A 17854-nucleotide genomic window follows, 5' to 3' on the forward strand; every position below is an offset into this window, starting at 1 on the left:
GTGGGTGGGTGGAAGAATAGGTAAGGGAGCGAGAGTGGGTCAGGCGCGGGGCTAGTCGCTGCGGGCTAAAGCCTCTTTCGGAGCCTCGGGCCGAAAGCTTCCAGCTGCTTCAGCGAGTGCCTCCCTCCAACTGACCCTCCCCGGCCGCCACCGCCACCACCGCCGCTGCTGCAACCGCCCCGCCCCCGAGCCTCCTAATCTGCATAGCCCCACCCCCGCTCCCGCCGCGCGGTGTCCTGGGAAACTGGGGCCCCACAACAAAGGGCAAAGCACCGCCCCTCCTGCGCGCAGGCGCAGCAGGAATCGGCGGATCGGGGCTTCCTCCCTGACGCGCCGGTGGCGTACCTCAGCTTTGGGTCGAGAGGCCTGAATGAGGTGATGTATTTTCGTTTCTGTTTCTGTTTCTATTTCTTGAGAAAACCATAGGCGCCACCCCAATGCCACCTGACCGGAGCTTTACGTTGAGTCCTGGGGGCCAGCCCGAAGATGATGGAAGAACCTGTTAAAAAAACTGGTCCCAGGGAGCCCAATGCAACATGCTGAGAGCCTTTTCCCCCACACCCTGGCCCGGGGCCGCAGCCCTGGGCGTGCCCCAGAATGTCGACGCAGGGAGGTCGTTCCTCAACCCCCGCCTCCCCACCTCCCTTCTTGTACGGAGGAGGAAACTGAGGCCCAAAGAGATGAGACTTCCTCAGGGTTACCCATGTTAATCATTAGCTGAGCTAGGATTCGAACCCCGGTCTTCTGCCTGCCTATCTACCCTGGTCATAATCACTGCCCATCACAAGCCACTCCAAATCAGTCACTTCACTTCCTAATCCCTCCAGATCAGTCACTGCAGACAACTCTAAATCACAATTACCCCAGATCACAATTGTCCTATATCACAATTGCCTTAGACTAAAAGTCACTGTAGATCATAATCACTGCATGTCATAATTGTCCCAGGTCACAATTACTCCATTTCACAAACAATCTAAGGTTTTTGAAGGGATGGGTGAAGGTGGAAATGGCTAGCCTTGCCCAGGCTTTTTCTAGTAAAGCAAATAAATCACACCAGACTTGCCAAGAATATTATTAATAAAGGCTACAGAGTATCCAAAATACCAGGCAAAAATTATTTTCAGTTTCCCTTCTAACCTGACCCAGCCAGTACTTCAAAGTTCAAACTAGTTGGGTTGTCTGGGATGAACTATATATGGGGCAATGAAGCTGGTTAGACCCTTAAATCTGTCAGTTTTGCTTGTTAGAAATAGTGTGGTATGAAGCCATTTCTAGAGACAGGAGGTCCTGAGTTCAAACTTGACCTCAGACACTTCCCAGCTGTGTGACCCTGGGCAAGTCACTTGTCCCTCATTGCCTAGCCCTTACCATTCATCTGCCTTGGAACCAATACACAGTATTGATTCTAATATAGAAGGTAAAGGTTTAAAAAAAAGTATGGGGTGGAAAAGCACTAAATTTGGAGACAGAATATGGGTTCACCTTTCTGCTTCCTTCCACACTCTCTGAAAGTCACTTCAACCTTCTGTGACTCGATTTGCCCAAATGTAATATAACAGAGATAAATACACGGTGATGTGAATAGAGAGTAGGCTTTGGAGTCATGAAGATCTGGGTTCAAGTATCATACTAACTGACCTTGTATAATCAATCAGTTAATCTCTTGGAGCTTCAGACAACTTCCTAAGATGATACATTGCAGATTTGTTTGATGGAAGGTATTTCCACACAAGGAGGTCCTCACACTTTATTTACATGGATGAAGTCACAGGTCTGGACAAAAGGGGGGGGGGGGAATGAAGAATTCCAGGTGATCTCTAAGATCTTCTATTTTACATTTTATGACCTCCTGCATGAACTCAAAGATATGTGGGGAAAGTCTCTCTGTAACCTCATAACTTAGAAAGTGATTCGCCAACCTCAAAAACTCAGACTCTGTGTTTTCAGGCAGTTCAATCAATTAAAATTAATTTTTAGGAACTTATGAAGCATTCAGAAGTAGTTTGACATGGTCCCTTCAAGGGAAGATACTTCCTCCTGTGAAGTAACTAAGAAACAATACAAGACTATATGTAGTTAATGCAAAATTGTATAGTTGTAAATACAAAGTACTGTAAGAGTTGGCAGGTTCTCATCTTCTTGCCAGAGCTAGAACAGGGGCACTTAATATATCATTTTTTTCTAGGTAAAAATGGAACACAAGAAAAAGGAAAAAGAAATCAAGGATTCTGAAGGGCCAAGGAGATCACTGGATATTGCTTGGAATGGCAGACCATTTACTTGTTCCCATTTGATTCCCCATCATCCAAGTCTGAAAATGTAATGTCTAAAAAAGTGACTATCTATGATTCCAGCCTTAAAAACAAAACAAACCAAAAAAAACCCTTACCTTCTTTCTTAGAATCAATACTATGTATTGGTTCTAAGGCAGAAGAGTGGTACGGGTTAGGTAATGGGCATCAAATGACTTGCCCAGGGTCACACAGCTGGGAAGTATCTCAGGTTGGATTTGAACCCAAGACCTCCTGTCTCTGGGCCTGGCTCTCAATGCACTGAGTCACCCAGCTGCCCCCTATGATTCTAGCCTTAAGGGAGTAGAAGGTCTGGTATCAAAGGTAATGAGATAGAGTTCAGAGAGCCTTATCCACTTCTTGGGGGCCCTGTAATAGGGAGACAAGTAGTCTAGAATCCCCCTGTTTGATACCTAGAAAGTGATTACCTAGCTGCTTGGAGTCCAGCTCTAATTCCTCTGTGACTACTCTCCCTGACTCCTGGTGATGGAAGCAGTATCAGGAAGTAACCTGACTTTCATAAGTGTCTAGATTCCTGGGGAACCCTGCCCCCAGGCCCACAAATCAGGAAGTGCCCTGAGAGTTGGGGAGCAGGAAGCCTTGGAATTGAGAGTATATGTTTTGGAAGTAGAGAGGAAGGTGTTCCGGTGAAGGCTAGACCATTATTTCAATCCCAAAGGAAAAACAAAAACTGTGGTTCCCACCAGTCTCTCAGCCCTAGGAAGCAAAAAATAGGCTGGAGATTCCTTTGAATTCTCCTGGGAATGATGTTTCCCATTAATGGGCCAGCCTCTTCCCCTCCCACCAAATTGGTCTTCTTGGGAGAAGAGACTTCAGGCTCAGTAGGCAGAAGTTCTTGTCTTGGCTTTGCTACTGCTGCAGGCCCAGGTCTAGTTCTTTCCCCCTCTGTCAAGGACTAGGATTCCCTCACTGTGATGCTGATAATACCAAAACAGTCACCTTCCCCTGTCTCTGGATTCTCAAGGAGCAGAATAGAAAGGCATTCTCTATCCCAGAGGGAAGCATATGTAGAGAAGAAATGAGGAAGAAAGGAAACTGCCAGCTGCCAAGAATTGAGTGCACAGCCAAGAAACAGACATGAAACCTTACTAAAGCTTGAACTTCCATAGCCACAAGATGGTAGAAAAGGAGGGCAAATGGTGAGAACTAGTCTGCCTGAAGAGTAGCCAAGGGATAGAGTTAGCTGACTAGGAGCAGAAGGAGCCAACAATCAAAGCCCATTCTCCTCCCCCAAACTGGTCCACCATCATCGGCTTGGTGCCCACTCTCTGATCTGCCGCATTGTTCTTCGTTTCCTCCTCGGAAGAGAGTGGAGGTGGGGGGAAGGGAAGTCATAGAAGAGAAGGACCTAAGTGGGTAGGGTGGAGCCTGGACTTCAATATGGGTTGTGGGGGAGGAGCCCAGGAGTCGTTCCCACGACCTGCTGCCCTTCCTGCTGCCCCAGGGCCATTATGGAAAGAGCTCTCAGAAATATCCCTCAAAGGTATGTGCCTGTGTTTGTGATGTGCTTGCTCTGAATCGGCTGCAGAGAGGAAGCTAAAGTCCTTTGGAAGAAGGTGGAAGTGTCACGGCTGCTCTCTCTGGACTTTGTCACCCACTTAATCCCCCAGGACATTGGTTCTATCCCTTTGGGCCAGCTCCCAAAGGTTTAGATGAGAATCGTAGGACTACATTTGGAAAGGATCTTTGAGATCTGTAAAAGGTCCTCTTTACAAATCAAGAAGCTGAGGCCAGGCAGCTAGGTGACTCTCTGGATTGAGAGCCAGGCCTGGAGATGGGAAGCCCTGGGTTCAAATATGATATCACATTTCCTAATTGGGTGATCCTGGGCAAGTCTCTGAACTCCCATTGCCTTGCCCTTCCTACTCTTCTGCCTTGGAAACAATACACAGTATTGATTCTAACATGGAAGATGATTAAAAAAAAAAAGTGGAGGCCCAGAGTTGTGAAATAGCCTGTCCCTTGTCACACAGTATTCAGATGCTGGCCCTCTCCCTCCAAATCACCTCTATCATTATATCTCCATAGCCAGTAGCATGACTGATTCGTTCTAAGCTGACCAAATCTATTACATTAACCCAGAGCCTTCTACTGTTGGAAATATTCATAACTATGAGATCTTTTGCTTACAAGTTGCTAGTTTTCTTTTAAGTGTGTAAAGTTTTTATCCCAATTTGCAAATGAAGCTTAGGTTGAAACTTGTCCAAGGTCCCATGCATCAAGTCAGAGATTCTTAACCAGGACTTCACAAAAGGAAGTCTACAGATAGATTTCAGGAAGTCTATGAACTTAGATGAAAAAATAATTACATCTTTAGCAAACCTCATTGAAATTTAGCATTTCCTTCAGTTACGAATTTTTTAAAAATTCAGATATGGGGGACCATGATACAAAAAAGCTAAAAATCCCTATATTAAGTGGCAAAGGAAGAACTAGAACTCAGGTCTCTTTCAGTTCACCATATTGAATTATAAATATATCCATAGGTAGAAATCCTAGCTGAGTGCCACTCTAATCTGTGCTTCCAGTTGAAGGTGTCTAGGACTTATTTGTGGTCTTTATCTTTCAGACTCAATCTCTCTTTTCTCTCCAAACCTAACCAAGAGAGCTCTTGCCCTCTCCTAAACTCATATCTATTGCCCTCTGTTAATATTTAATATATCATAGATGCCTTACATATAACTGGAGCTTAACAAATATTTGTTGAATAAATATAGAACATCATCCCTTTAATCTAACACCCACTTGAAGCTGAGAGTTTCCTCATCTATAAAATAAGATTTTAGACTAGAAGGCCTTTGAGAACCCATCTAACTAAATCCTGTTTCCATTACTCCTCCTATGCTAGAGGAAGTCATACTACAGAAATCCTACTCTGATGCTACATGGAGGTAATTCTGAGTTCTCAAAGGTTATGCCAGCAGAGTACAAACTCTCTTCCAGGTTCTACCCTATTAAGTTTTAGTATGGTGCTAACACTGTACAGTTTGTACTTTCCAAGGCAAGTATGGCTAGTGTGACCACTAAGTAGGGAATTTTTGGCTTTGGCAACAGAAAAAATAGAAAGTGACCCTAAGACTCCATAACCCTTTTTTATTTCCACAGAGACAGTAAGTGAAGTCATGGGACTAGCAGAATCATAGTTTCTAGTCTATAAACATTACTTGTTGGTACTCTAAATGTGAGACCTTTATATAATGAGCACTAGCCACTAGGCAGTGATGGTGAACCTTTAGAGACTAAGTGCCCAAGCTGCAACTCTCACACTGCATGTGATCCCCCCTCAACCCAGACAGGGGAGGAAGGAAATGCTCCAATTGGGCTGCTGGGCAGAGGGGTAGGTGATGATAGAAATGTCCTCAGGTGCTGTAGAGATGGGGAGGGGAGTAGCACCCTCCAGCATGCATACCATAGGTTCCACAACAACACTAGGGAAACTAAATCTTGTAAATATTGAGTGACTGGTTATAAGTGAAACTAGAAGATATAAATTATAAAAAAGTATGGCACCCAAGTTCTTCCAGGCAAATAAGAGTTGGTGGTTCCCCAAAGGAAACAAACATTTCATGAGAAATTTAGCATGAGAAATGCTCATGTTTTTAAACATAATCAAAAGGACTACTGTGAAGATAAAGCTTATATGCCAATACCTGTTGTAAAGAAGTAGAAAATTCTAAGAATTCAAGACTCAAAATAAAATCAATGTATACTTTCATATTGAGTAACTTTGATGTAAGAATGGACAAAGAAGAAAATAGAAAAATATGCTAGAAAATAGGATTTAAGATTAAGAAATGAAAAAGACTAAAGGCTTGAAAGGGTCATACCTGCATATCATGAATACTTCAAGAAGAATAACTGATCATGGAAAATACTAAAATGACCACATCTTTTAAATAATGTTTTTTTAACATTACTTCCATTAAAAAAAAAAATCCCTTTCTCCACCCCGACCCAATGAGCCAGCCCTTATAGTAATGAATTAAAAAGAATGAGGGAGAAGCAGCAGCTGAGCAAAACTAACCAATGCATTAAGTCTGACAACTAGAGTCCTTCACTTCAGAAAAGGAGTGAGAGAGAAGGTGCATTTTCTCATTTCCTCTCTGAGGAATACACATAATTTATAATTATAATTTCACTTTATAATTATGCTCTTCCCATTCACAATCTTTATGTATGTTGTTTTTCTGGTTCTACTTATGTTACATTAGTTCATTGCAATCTTCTCATGTTTCTCTAAATTCTTCATATTCATTGGCTATTGGTTTGTTAAAGCAAAGTTAAAAATACCAAATCAGAAGAACAAAAATGATAACATGTAGCATAACAGTTCCAACCTAATCTATTTAAACAAGCTGAAGTAGAGATATAATGTGACACAATGGATAGAGGTCAGTCCTGCTATTAAGATGATTCAGGGGCAAAATGACTGCCTCTGACACTGAACAGAGGCAAATTTCTAAGGCATTGCCCCAGGTAATGCTCTCAGACTACAAATTACTGTGGAGTTGTCTATATCTGTGAAAGGAGTCATTACCACAATGAAATTACAGATTCAGAAATACAAATTCAATATAAGAAAACTGGGACAGGGATAAAAGAGCAGACATTAGAAACTATTTGCTGCGTAAAGCACTTCCCACAATGAAGAGGCCAAAAGAACGTATAAACTGTCTCTGCCAATTAGCCATTCAGTAAGCATTTATTAGATGCCTACTATGTGTGCTAGTATAAAGATAACAATGAAATAGCTCCTACGTTCTAAGGGCTTACATTCTGTTCTGTGTTAAGCCAGTGAACACTTAGTCTCTTACTAGGCAGAGAAAAATGTTGGTCATATGCAACAACACCAACTTAGAATATAAACTAATTTGTCCACTTTTACAAAGAAGAATGTGGGAATATGAGCATTATCACTTTATGGAATTTCAAGATGCACTAGAAGAAAAAATGACTTTATATTTAAAAAAGAGCCTAACTTAAACCATAATAAAACTAGAAGCATAGTACATGCATTGACTATTTATCTGTGGAAGACTGGTCTGACCCTGGACAGTCTTAAGTGTCCTAGAAGTGTTAGAGCTGAATGGCTTAACCTCACCTCTACTCCAAGTAGCATCCTTTAAACCCCTAACAGAGAACCATTCTAAGAAGATCTAGCTTGTGGCAGAGTACTCCTAGACCTGCTTTCTGCATAGCACTGGCTCCCCTTCTGTTGGTGACACAGAATATAAAGAATTGAAATTCAGATTCCAACCCATACCTAAACAAAAATTACCTATGATCCATATCTGAACAAAAACGTCACTACAACATCCTGAACAAATGGTGAGAAAGCTTTGGCTTAAACTCAAAAAGGATCTACCTCCTGAAGGAGACACATTTTTTTAAGAGAGATGTATACGTAACTTTTAGGAAATACATGTAAAAACCCAACAATGATAATACCAGATTTGTATAGTACTTTAAGATGTGCCGAGTGCTTTCCATATGTTAACACATTTGATCTTCACAAAATGCTGTGATCTAAGTAATAAGGGCATTGTTATCCTCATTTTACAGACGAGAGAACAGGCTTAGAGAGGTTAAGTGACTTGTTCATGGTCAATTTCTTACATGTTTGTACAACTAGCAAGTTTCATCAAAAAAGATTCAAACCTAGCTGGACTCCACATGCATTGTTCTTTCCAATACAGAAGTAGACAAACACGGAAGATTTCTGCCCCAAGTGAGTTTCTCCATTTTTAACAATGGAGCTAGCACATTTGAATTTGAATATCACAGTTCCTAATGGCCTGAATGAGGAAGTAGAAATTATATTAAAACAAAGACAGGAAGAACAGTTAGTCCAAACCAAGTATGTACAGAGGAGGTCCATGCTGTAGACAACATCTTTAGGGTATTTGGGGAATAATCCCTAAGATTTAGGAGAGAGAAAAACAGCTAACAGAAAAAATTACAATTACAGCTGTTGGGATTATAGCAATAACTAGTAATCTTTCTGCTTTCTCATCTCTAGAAAAAATAAGAATAATTTATACGTATTTGAGGGCATTCTTAATGAAAATATGACAAAGAAATCAGCTTTTGCAAATAATATTCCATAGTAGACCATATTCTTATAAGTATACTAACTGAAAGACATAGAGAACATAAGATTACACTAGGCTCATAGTTAACATAAAAATGTATTTGATTCTGAAGAGCAAAATATCTTTACTGGCTCTCTTCCAACAAGATGGCTCCTATGCCTGCATTTGACAAGATTATAAAAGATTCCTTAGCTGATGCAACAGAAGTCATTTTATTCAGCAATCTCCTGATTATTAATATCAAGTAAGGCACACAGTGGGGAGGTTTATGCTCACCATGACTAAATGTTAACATCAGAAATAAAATTCTGCTACTGCTCTTTGCAGTATTCCTCAGGAATACCCCCCTGCCAACTACTACTGCCCCATCTAACCTTATATTTTATATTTCTCATATACAATTGCTCTATTCAAATTTGTATTATAATTATCTTTTTCCATGTTACCTCCCCCTACAGATCATAAGTCCCTTTGGGGCAAGAAGTCTATTATAATCCCCAGCTCCTAACAGTATATTTCACATAGTAGACACCTTAAAAATAGTGAATTTTTTAATGCCCCTCTATATTTTTCTTTTCTTTTGGGGGCTCCTATTGATAGGGCCCAGATCATGTGTATCATCTTTTTGTAATTGCAAATGAGAGAGAGCCCAAGGCCCTCTTTCCTGAACCTCCCTATGATTAACCTCATTCCTACAATTTGGTAGTACAAGTCTTCCCCCTAGTGTTTGGGAAGAGAAATCATATAAAAAGTACTCTACTTGCTCAGAAGTAAAATAAATCAAATGTTGATCAAGTACTATGTACCCAACCTTTGGAAGAGAAAGGGTAAGAAAAGAGTCAAAGACAGTCAAATGAAATCATGAAATGTTAATGCTACCCGAGACTTTAAAGATCATCCAGTCCATTAGCCACAAGCAGCTCACAACACTTCAGAGTACAGCCAGAATTAGATTAAGATGTAATTAAGAACTCTTTAACAAAATGAAAATACTAATAATACATAGATAATATTACATTAAAAACTCTCAAGGGGTAGTAGGTAAGTGGCTCAGTGGAAACAGAAAGTCCTGAGCTCAAATCTGGTCTCAGACATTTCCTAGCTATGTGACCCTGGACAAGTCACTTAACCCGAATTAACTCCTTACTAGACTTCTGCATTAGAACTAATACTTAGTATTGATTTTAAGACTGAAGGTAAGAATATATATATAAAAAAAAACTAAGTCAAAGTGCAGCCTACAAGGATCCTTATGTAGGAATTAGTGGGGCCCTTTTCTAATTTGAGTTTGATGCCATGGATCTAGTTCAACCTCCTCATTCTACAAATGAAGAACCTGAAAGCCAGGATGGTGAAGGGTCTTGCACATGGTCATTAGTGGGCACATTTAAGACCAGAACTCAGGTTCCTTCCCACTATTGTTCTCTTTCCATTTTACAACACTTCCCCATTTAAGGAGATAAGATATGAGTATAGGAAATGTATATACTCGAGTGCATAATATCTGGGTTTTGTCCAGATCAAAGAGAGACTTAAAAATTCAGCTCTACCTGAAAGAGGTGAAATACAATTGAGTCATTGCCCTAAGAAATCTGTACAAGCTTAGGGTTCATTTTCCTTTTCTCTCTTTTTTCAAATTTATGCAAAACTTATTTTTGCAAGCACTTATTCATCTTTCCCATTCCCCCACCCACTGAACAATTTTTAGTAAAAGAAGAAACCTTCATAACAAATACACAGAGTTCATCAAAACAATTGAAACATTGGCCATGTCCAAAAATGTCTGTCTCATTTTGCATTTTAAGCCCATCGACTCTTTTTTTTTACTTTTTTATTTTTTTAAATTAATTTATTTAGTCAATTTAGAACATTATTCCTTGGTTACAAGAATTATTTCCCTCCCTCCCCAACCCCACCCTTCCCATAGCCGACAAGCAATTCCACTGGGTATCACATGTGTCCTTGATCAGAACCTATTTCCATGTTGTTGATGCTTACACTAGGATGTTCATTCAGAGTCTCCATCCCCAATCATATCCCCTCAACCCATGCAATTAAGCAGTTGTTTTTCTTCTGTGTTCCTACTCCCACAGTTTGTCCTCTGAATGTGGATAGTGTTCTTTCTCATAGATCCCTCCAAGTTGTTCAGGATCACTGCATTGCCACTAATGGAGAAGTCCATTACATTCGATTGTACTACAGTGTATCAGTCTCTGTGTACAATGTTCTCCTGGTTCTGCTACTCTCACTCTGCATCAATTCTTGGAGGTCGTTCCAGTTCACATGGAATTCCTCCAGTTCATCATTCCTTTGAGCACAATAGTATTCCATCACCAACAGATGAATTTGTTCAGCCATTCCCCAATTGAAGGGCGTCCCCTCATTTTCCAATTTTTTGCCACCACAAAGAGTGCAGCTATGAATATTCTTGTACAAGTCTTTTTACTTATTGTCTCTTTGGGGTACAAACCCAACAGTGCTATGGCTGAATCAAAGAAGCCCATCAACTTTTTGGCAAAGATGGGTGGCATATTTAATTTTCATATTTAATTTCATATTTAATTTAATTTAATTTAATTTCTGTCTGGTAGTTTATCATTGCCTTGATCAATGTTTAAAATGTTTAAAACTTTAAAAGTCTTAAAAATTTTTTTCTATAATGCCATTATTTTATTGCTTCTGCTCATTTTATTCTGCATGATTTCATAGAGGTCTTCCTAGTTTCTTTGAAAAATGTCTATTTCATTTCTTATGGCACAATAATATTCCATTACATTCATTCTACCACAATTTGTTATTCTCCAGTTAATGAGTACCCCTTTAGCTTCTAGTTTTCAGCTACACCAAAAGAGATGCTATAAATATAACTACCAAAAAAAAAGACCTTTTCTCTCTTTGATCTTATTTGAGTATAGGTCTAGTAGTGATATAGCAGGGTCAAAGAATATGCACATCTTAGTAACTTTTGGAACTTAGTTCCAAATTTCTTTCCAGAATGACTAAACCAGTTCATACCTCTAAGAGCATGCTTGTTTCCTGACAGCCCCTCTATTATTTGTCAGTTTCTTCTTTTGTCATTTTTGCTAATCTGATGGGTATAAGGTAAAGGTTCAGAGTTCCTTTAATTTGTTTCTCTAATAGTAATTTTTGGGTGTTTTTTCATATGGTGGTTGCTAGCTTAGATTTCTTCCTTTGAAAACTTCCTGTTCATATCCTTTGTACATTTATATTCTAAGGAATGACCCTTCATCTTAAAAATTTTAATTAGTTCCTAATATATCTTAGATGAGACCGTTATCAGATAAATTTGCTATAAAGATTTTTTTCCTCCCAGTTACTAGTTTCTCTTCTCATTATAACTATTAGTGGGGTTTGGGGGTACAAAATATTTAAAATTTTACATGATGAAAAATTGTCCATTTAATCTTCTGTGATGTCTCTATCTTTGTCTTTATCACTTGTATAATCATGAACTTTTCTCCTTTTCATAAATCTAAAAGATAATTTCTTCCTTGCTCATCTAGTTTGTTTAACATTTCATCCTTTACAACTAAGTTATGTATTCCTTTAGAGCTTATCTTGGTAGATGGTGTGAGATTTTGGTCTATCCCCAATTTCTATTTCCAGTTTTCCTATTAGTTTTTGTCAAATACTGAGTTCTTTTCCCAGTAACTGGAGTCTGAGTTTATAAAACACTATGTAATTGTTTGTTTCTTCAGTGTATTAGATATCAGTGTTCTACTGTTCAATCTGTTTTTTAACCAGGACTGAATTCTTTGATTACTACCTTGTAATATAATTTTATGTCTGTCACTAAAATGCCCAGTTTCTTCCCAGTTATTTTTAATATAGGTATCCTTGACCTTTTGTTCCTTCACAGGAATTTTGTGTTTTTTTTTTCTAGTTCTATAAAATACTTCTTTGGTTGTTTGATTAGGATGGCAATCAATCAAAAAACATTTATTAAGCCCCCACTATGTGCCAGGTACTGAACTAAGCACTGGGGATAAAAAAAAAACAAAGAAACAAAGGAAGAAAAAGATAATCCCTGCCCTTAAGGAGTTTACAACCTAATGGGAGAAACAATATGCAAATAAATCTATGCAAAACAAGTTACATACAAGATAAACAGGAAATAATTAAAAGAGGGAAAGTACTGAAAATAAGAGGAGTTGGGGAAGGCTTCTTTAGGAGGTGAGAATTTATTTGGGATTTAGAGAAAGCAAAGGAGGTCAGTAGTAGGAAGGCAGGAGGGAGGAGAGTATTCCAGGGATAAGTGACATTCAGAGAAAATGCCTGAAGTTTAGAGATGGAATATTTTGATTGTGGCGCCAAGATAACAGGGAAAGAAGCAGGGAAAGCTCAAACCACTCTGAGAATCCTCTCCAACTAATCTTAAAATAATACTTCAAAATGAATACTGGAGTGAAAGGACCAACAAAGGTGAAAGTGAAGCAAATTTCCTGCAGAAAACAACTTGAAAGGTAGAGAGGATCTGGTTCGATGGGGTGAGAAAGGAGCACAGCCCACAGCAAAACTGCACCAAGAAGTTCCAGCACAAGTCCACAGCAAGCTCCCCCTGCCCCTATATACATCTACTGTTCCAGGTTCTGAACCTGGGCTCAAGCCAAGAGATTGAGACTCTGCCTAAGCCAACAGCAGTATAACCTATGCCCACACCTTAAAGTTCTAAGCCCCAGCACAAGCCTGCAGTGAGGCCCCAAGTCCTAGTGCAGGGCAGTCAGCAGGGTCTCTGTAGCTGGTGCAAGCCAAAGAAGAGGCCCAGAGCCCTTGCCCATGTCTTCAGTGAGGATCTGGACCCCAGCTCAAGGCTGTCTGTAGTGTTCCTGACCTATGTAAGCCCAGAGGAAGACCCAGAGCCTCTGCCTAAGATCAAGGCAAGGCCCCAAGCCTCAGAGCAAGGCAGTATATATTGTGCCTGGCCTGTGTAAACCCAGAGTGAGACCCAATGCCCCTGCCCAAGCCTGAGGCCAGCACAAAGTAGCTCACAGTGTTCTGAGCCCTGCAAGCCATCAGCAGTCCCAGGGAAAGACTGAATCAGCAGTGGGAGGTAGCTTTCAGCACTTCCTGTCCATAGGCCTTTATACCACCTTGGAAAACCTGAAACTTGCAGAAACTAAAAAAAAAAAAAATAGAGCCAAGGGTAGCTGCAAGAAAAAAAAAAACCTGAAGTTTAAGGGAGTGCCTCCTTTACTCTGAGAATAAAGCCCATCTTTAAGATAAAAATAAAAATCAAGAAAAAGTTGGGAAAGTGAGCAGACATGAAAAAAATACATCTAACCATAGAACATGTTTATGAGGACAATGAAGAACAAGGCATAGACTCAGAAGGGGACAGTGAGAGCAAAACAGCTACATGCAAAACTTTAAAGAAAAATATGTATTTATCTCAGGCTCAGGAAGAGTTCAAGAAGTATTTTTAAAATCAATTAAGAGAGGCAGAGGAAAAATGGAGAAGAGAAATGAGAGTAATGCAAAGCAGAATAGACCCAAAGAAAAAAGAGATACAAAAATCCAATGAAGAAAAGAATTTCTTAAAAAGTAGAATTGACCAAATAAAAAAGCTCACAGAAGAAAGTAATTTCCTAAAAATTATAATTAGGCAAGTAGAAGCTAATGACCTCATATGTGACAGAGGTTGGCACTAGAGAAAAAGTGCCAAGCTGAAGAGTATGTGAAATTGATCACCTTGACGGGGGAGGGGCCCCAGGAGTGTGGAATCCTGAGGAGAGAAGACTCTGGCTGGGGAGAGAGCAGTGAGGCCCTCAGTCGGGAGAGGGGATAAAGACTTTCTCCTGAGGGTTACCCACTTTTCCTGCTGGTGACTGGAAATCTTTTCCCCCAACACTTCCCAGTTGAAGGGACTTTCTGAAGAGAAACCTGAGCAGACTTTACCTCAGCTCCTGTTGCCCAGGGGTGAGTCAACCTCACTTTCTCTCAGGGGGGTCAGGCTGCCAAGGTCTGAGTTCCTCCCAAACTCGAGGAGAGAGGGGAAAGGGTTTAGATAGAGACATGGGACCCCCTTTTCCCACTTTCCTTTTCCCATTCTTCCCTGCCCATTATTCTTTTTGTATTACCTGATTGAGTTAACATTAAAAGTTATCTGTTCCCCGAGCTGAGTATGAGTGAACAGATCAAGGGGAGACTTTTTGGTCTCGAGTAGTGGAGGGGTGACAAGAGGGACAAGAGGGAATTGGGGAGAGCAGCTTAGCTAAGGAGGGAAGGCAGAAGGGGGAAAATCTTCAAACCTCCTCTCCTCTCTCTCAGCCAACCCGTTACATCTTCTGTCTCCCCTGAACCCTAGTTTGTGGAAGGAGGGGTTCTCCTCTCTTTCCTCCTCTCCATACTGAAAGACCAAGCTTCCCATCAGGGCACAGAACTTCTCTCTTTTATTTTTTTTAAGACATATGAAACATCAAAAAATAATAAAACAAAATCCAAAGAATTAAAAATTTGAAGTAAGAAGGTCCAAGACCAAATAAACACCTTAATTTAGTTAGTATTATCATTTTTATTATATTAACTCAACTTGGTCATAAGAAATTAATATTTTCCCAGTAACTAAAATCTAGATTTCTGCAGAGTATTAATGTATTCATATAGTTCTGGGATATATCTTGGTAGATACACTCCCAAATATTTTATAACTTCTGATGCTATTTTGAATAGAATTTTTCTTTCTAGTTCTTTTTGCTGGGTCTTATTGATAATATATTGGGATATTGGTGATTTATGTGAACTGTTTTATACCATGAAATTTTGCTGAATTTGTTGTTTGTTAACTCTTTAAAGGCTTTTTAAAAAGTAAATCTTTATATTTTCTGCAAAAAGGAATAATTTTGTTCTTTTCTTGTGCTTTCATCCTTCATTTTCTCTTTCTTGATAGCTATAGCTAACATTTCTAGAACTATATTAGGCAATATAGGTGATAATGGGAAGTAGAAAGGGAGAAAAGAACCATCATCTATTAAAGAGCTATGTGCCAGACTCTGTGCTAAGAGCTTTTTAAATATTGTCTCATTTAATCACAACAACCATTGGAGGTAGGTGATATTATGATTCCCATTTTACTGTTGAAAACATAGCCAGAAGCTATGACTTGCCCAGGGTCCCGTAGCTAGTAAGTTTCTGAGGCTGGATTTAAATTTAGGTATTCCTGACTCTAAGTCCACCATTCTATCCATTACACTACCTAGGACATCCTTGCTTTACTACCAGGCTTACTGAAAAGGCCTCAGATCTTCTCCATTAATTGTATTTTTCCTCTTGGGTTTTAGATAGATATTATTTACTAAGTTAAGGAAAGGTCCATTTATTCCTATGCTTTTTTAAAAATCCTTACCTACCATCTTAGAATCAACACTGTGTATTGGTTCTAAGGCAGAAGAGTGGTAAGGGCTAGGCAACTGGGGTTAAGTGACTTGCTCAGGGTCACACAGCTAGGAAGTGTCTGAGGCCACATTTGAACCTAGGACCTCCCATCCCAGGGGCTAGCTATCAATCCACTGAGCCACCCAGCTGCCCCCACTTTTTGTGTTTTTAATAGAAATGGCAGTTAGATTTTTTTAAAAAGCTTTTCCAGAATGTATTAATATGAGATTTTGTTATTTATGTTATTTTTACATAATTTATTATACTGATAGTATTCCTTATGTTACACCAAATATCCTACATTCCTGGTAAAATTCCAATCTAGCATATGGTATTCTAATTTGTTGTTGTAGTAGCTTATTTGCTAATATTTTATTTAAAATGTTTGCGTCAGGGGTCAGCTAGGTGGCTCAGTAGATTGAGAGCCAGGCCCAGAGATGGGAGGTCCTGGGTTCAAATCTGGTCTCAGACACTTCCTACCTATGTGACCCTGGGCAAGTCACTTAATCCCCTTTGCCTAGCCCAGGGTTGCGGAACCTTTTCCCAGTTCAAGTGCCCAGATTACTGAAGACAGTTGAGGGAGAAAGTACTTGCTTTGGGCAGATGGACAGAAGGTTGGGGCATGCAAATAATGTCCTGGGGCTTTGGAGAAGAGGGGGAATGGAGAAGCTCCCCTAGTGCTGGCTGTGCATGTATATGTCATGGCTTTGCCAATGAGGCCTAGTCCTTACCACTCTTCTGCCTTAGGACCAAAACACAGTAATGATTTTAAGTAAATAAATAAACAAAATTTTTGTATCAGTGTTCATTAGTTTATAGGACCTACTGTGTACCTAGACACTTTGCTAGGTACTGGAGATACAAGTACAAAACATGAGATAATCCCTATTCACAAGGAGCTTACATTGAAATGGAGAAGACAAGTACATATATAAATACACACAGCATAAATATTAAATGAATAAAATACATACATGCACACACACAACACAATTAATACTAGGTAATTTGGGAGGGAGGGTATTGGCATTTGTGGAGACCAGAGAAGGGTTCTTGTAGAAGCCTGAAAGAAGTAAAAGAACTCTAGGAAGTGGAAATAAGGAGGGAGTGAATTCTTGGCATCTGGGATAACCACAGCAAAGACATGGAAATAGAAGATGTAGTGTTTGTTGTTTTTGAGAAAGAGAGAAAAGCCTGGGATCACAGAGTACCAGAAGGGGAATAATGTTCAAGAAGAAGATAGATTGGGCCAGGTTGTGAAATAGCTTTCTTCAGTTTCCTTTACTGGATCTTCACTTTATCCATTTTTAGATTTCTTATTTGTAGTTCCACTCCCCACTGCCGACCCCAACTTGCACAAGGTCTTTTTTTCTTCACTCGTATTTTTCACACCTGAGTTCCATATCACTAAATATATGCTCTACTAGATACCTTCGCCTGGATATTCTATATGGAACTCATCTCTATCCTCCTCCCTACACACACAATGTTCTTCTTTCAAACTTTCCTCTTTGTGGTGATGGCACCGTTCTTTCCCTTCCCTAGGTTTGTCAACTCAGAATCATCTTGGACTCTTCTCTCTCCCTCATCCTCCATATATAATCATTTGCAATCTTGCTGATTCTATCTCTACACCATCTCTAACATCCCTTCTCTCTTCTTATTTATACACTAAGTTTAGAACTTCCTTGACTTCTAGGGGTGGAATCATGATGGTAGAGTAGAGCAGAGAAGCTCAAAGTTGCCATGAGGATCTTCTCCAACAAATATTAAAATAATGCCACAAAACTCAAGAACTTCCTCACCAATGTTCCTGATTCCAATCTCTTCATTTTTTCTAATCCGTTCTGTAAAATTGAGATTTGAACTCTGAACTTCAATCCCCACAGGCCCTTGCTCCACTTCCCCAAAATGCTTTGTAATCTCATGGAATTCTGAGGTGGGCGAGATCTAGAAGGTATTTAAGCTGATTGCAAAGGCTTTTGAGGTCTCTTTTTGGACTTCCGTTTTGGAGCAGAGGCGTCTCTTTCATGATGTGAGATTATCTTGTCTAGG

General features: G+C 39.8%; 1 long non-coding RNA gene across 1 annotated transcript; it reads left to right on the forward strand.

The window, feature by feature from the left end:
- Positions 1 to 183: 183 nt before the first annotated feature.
- Positions 184 to 2341, forward strand: LOC103094046 (uncharacterized). Its single transcript, XR_460613.3, has 2 exons — positions 184 to 375; positions 2189 to 2341. It is a non-coding gene; the product is annotated as an uncharacterized LOC103094046 (long non-coding RNA).
- The last annotated feature ends 15513 nt before the right edge of the window (positions 2342 to 17854 follow it).

The sequence above is a fragment of the Monodelphis domestica genome, chromosome 1 (genome assembly GCF_027887165.1).
Source record: "Monodelphis domestica isolate mMonDom1 chromosome 1, mMonDom1.pri, whole genome shotgun sequence".
NCBI lineage: Eukaryota > Metazoa > Chordata > Mammalia > Didelphimorphia > Didelphidae > Monodelphis > Monodelphis domestica.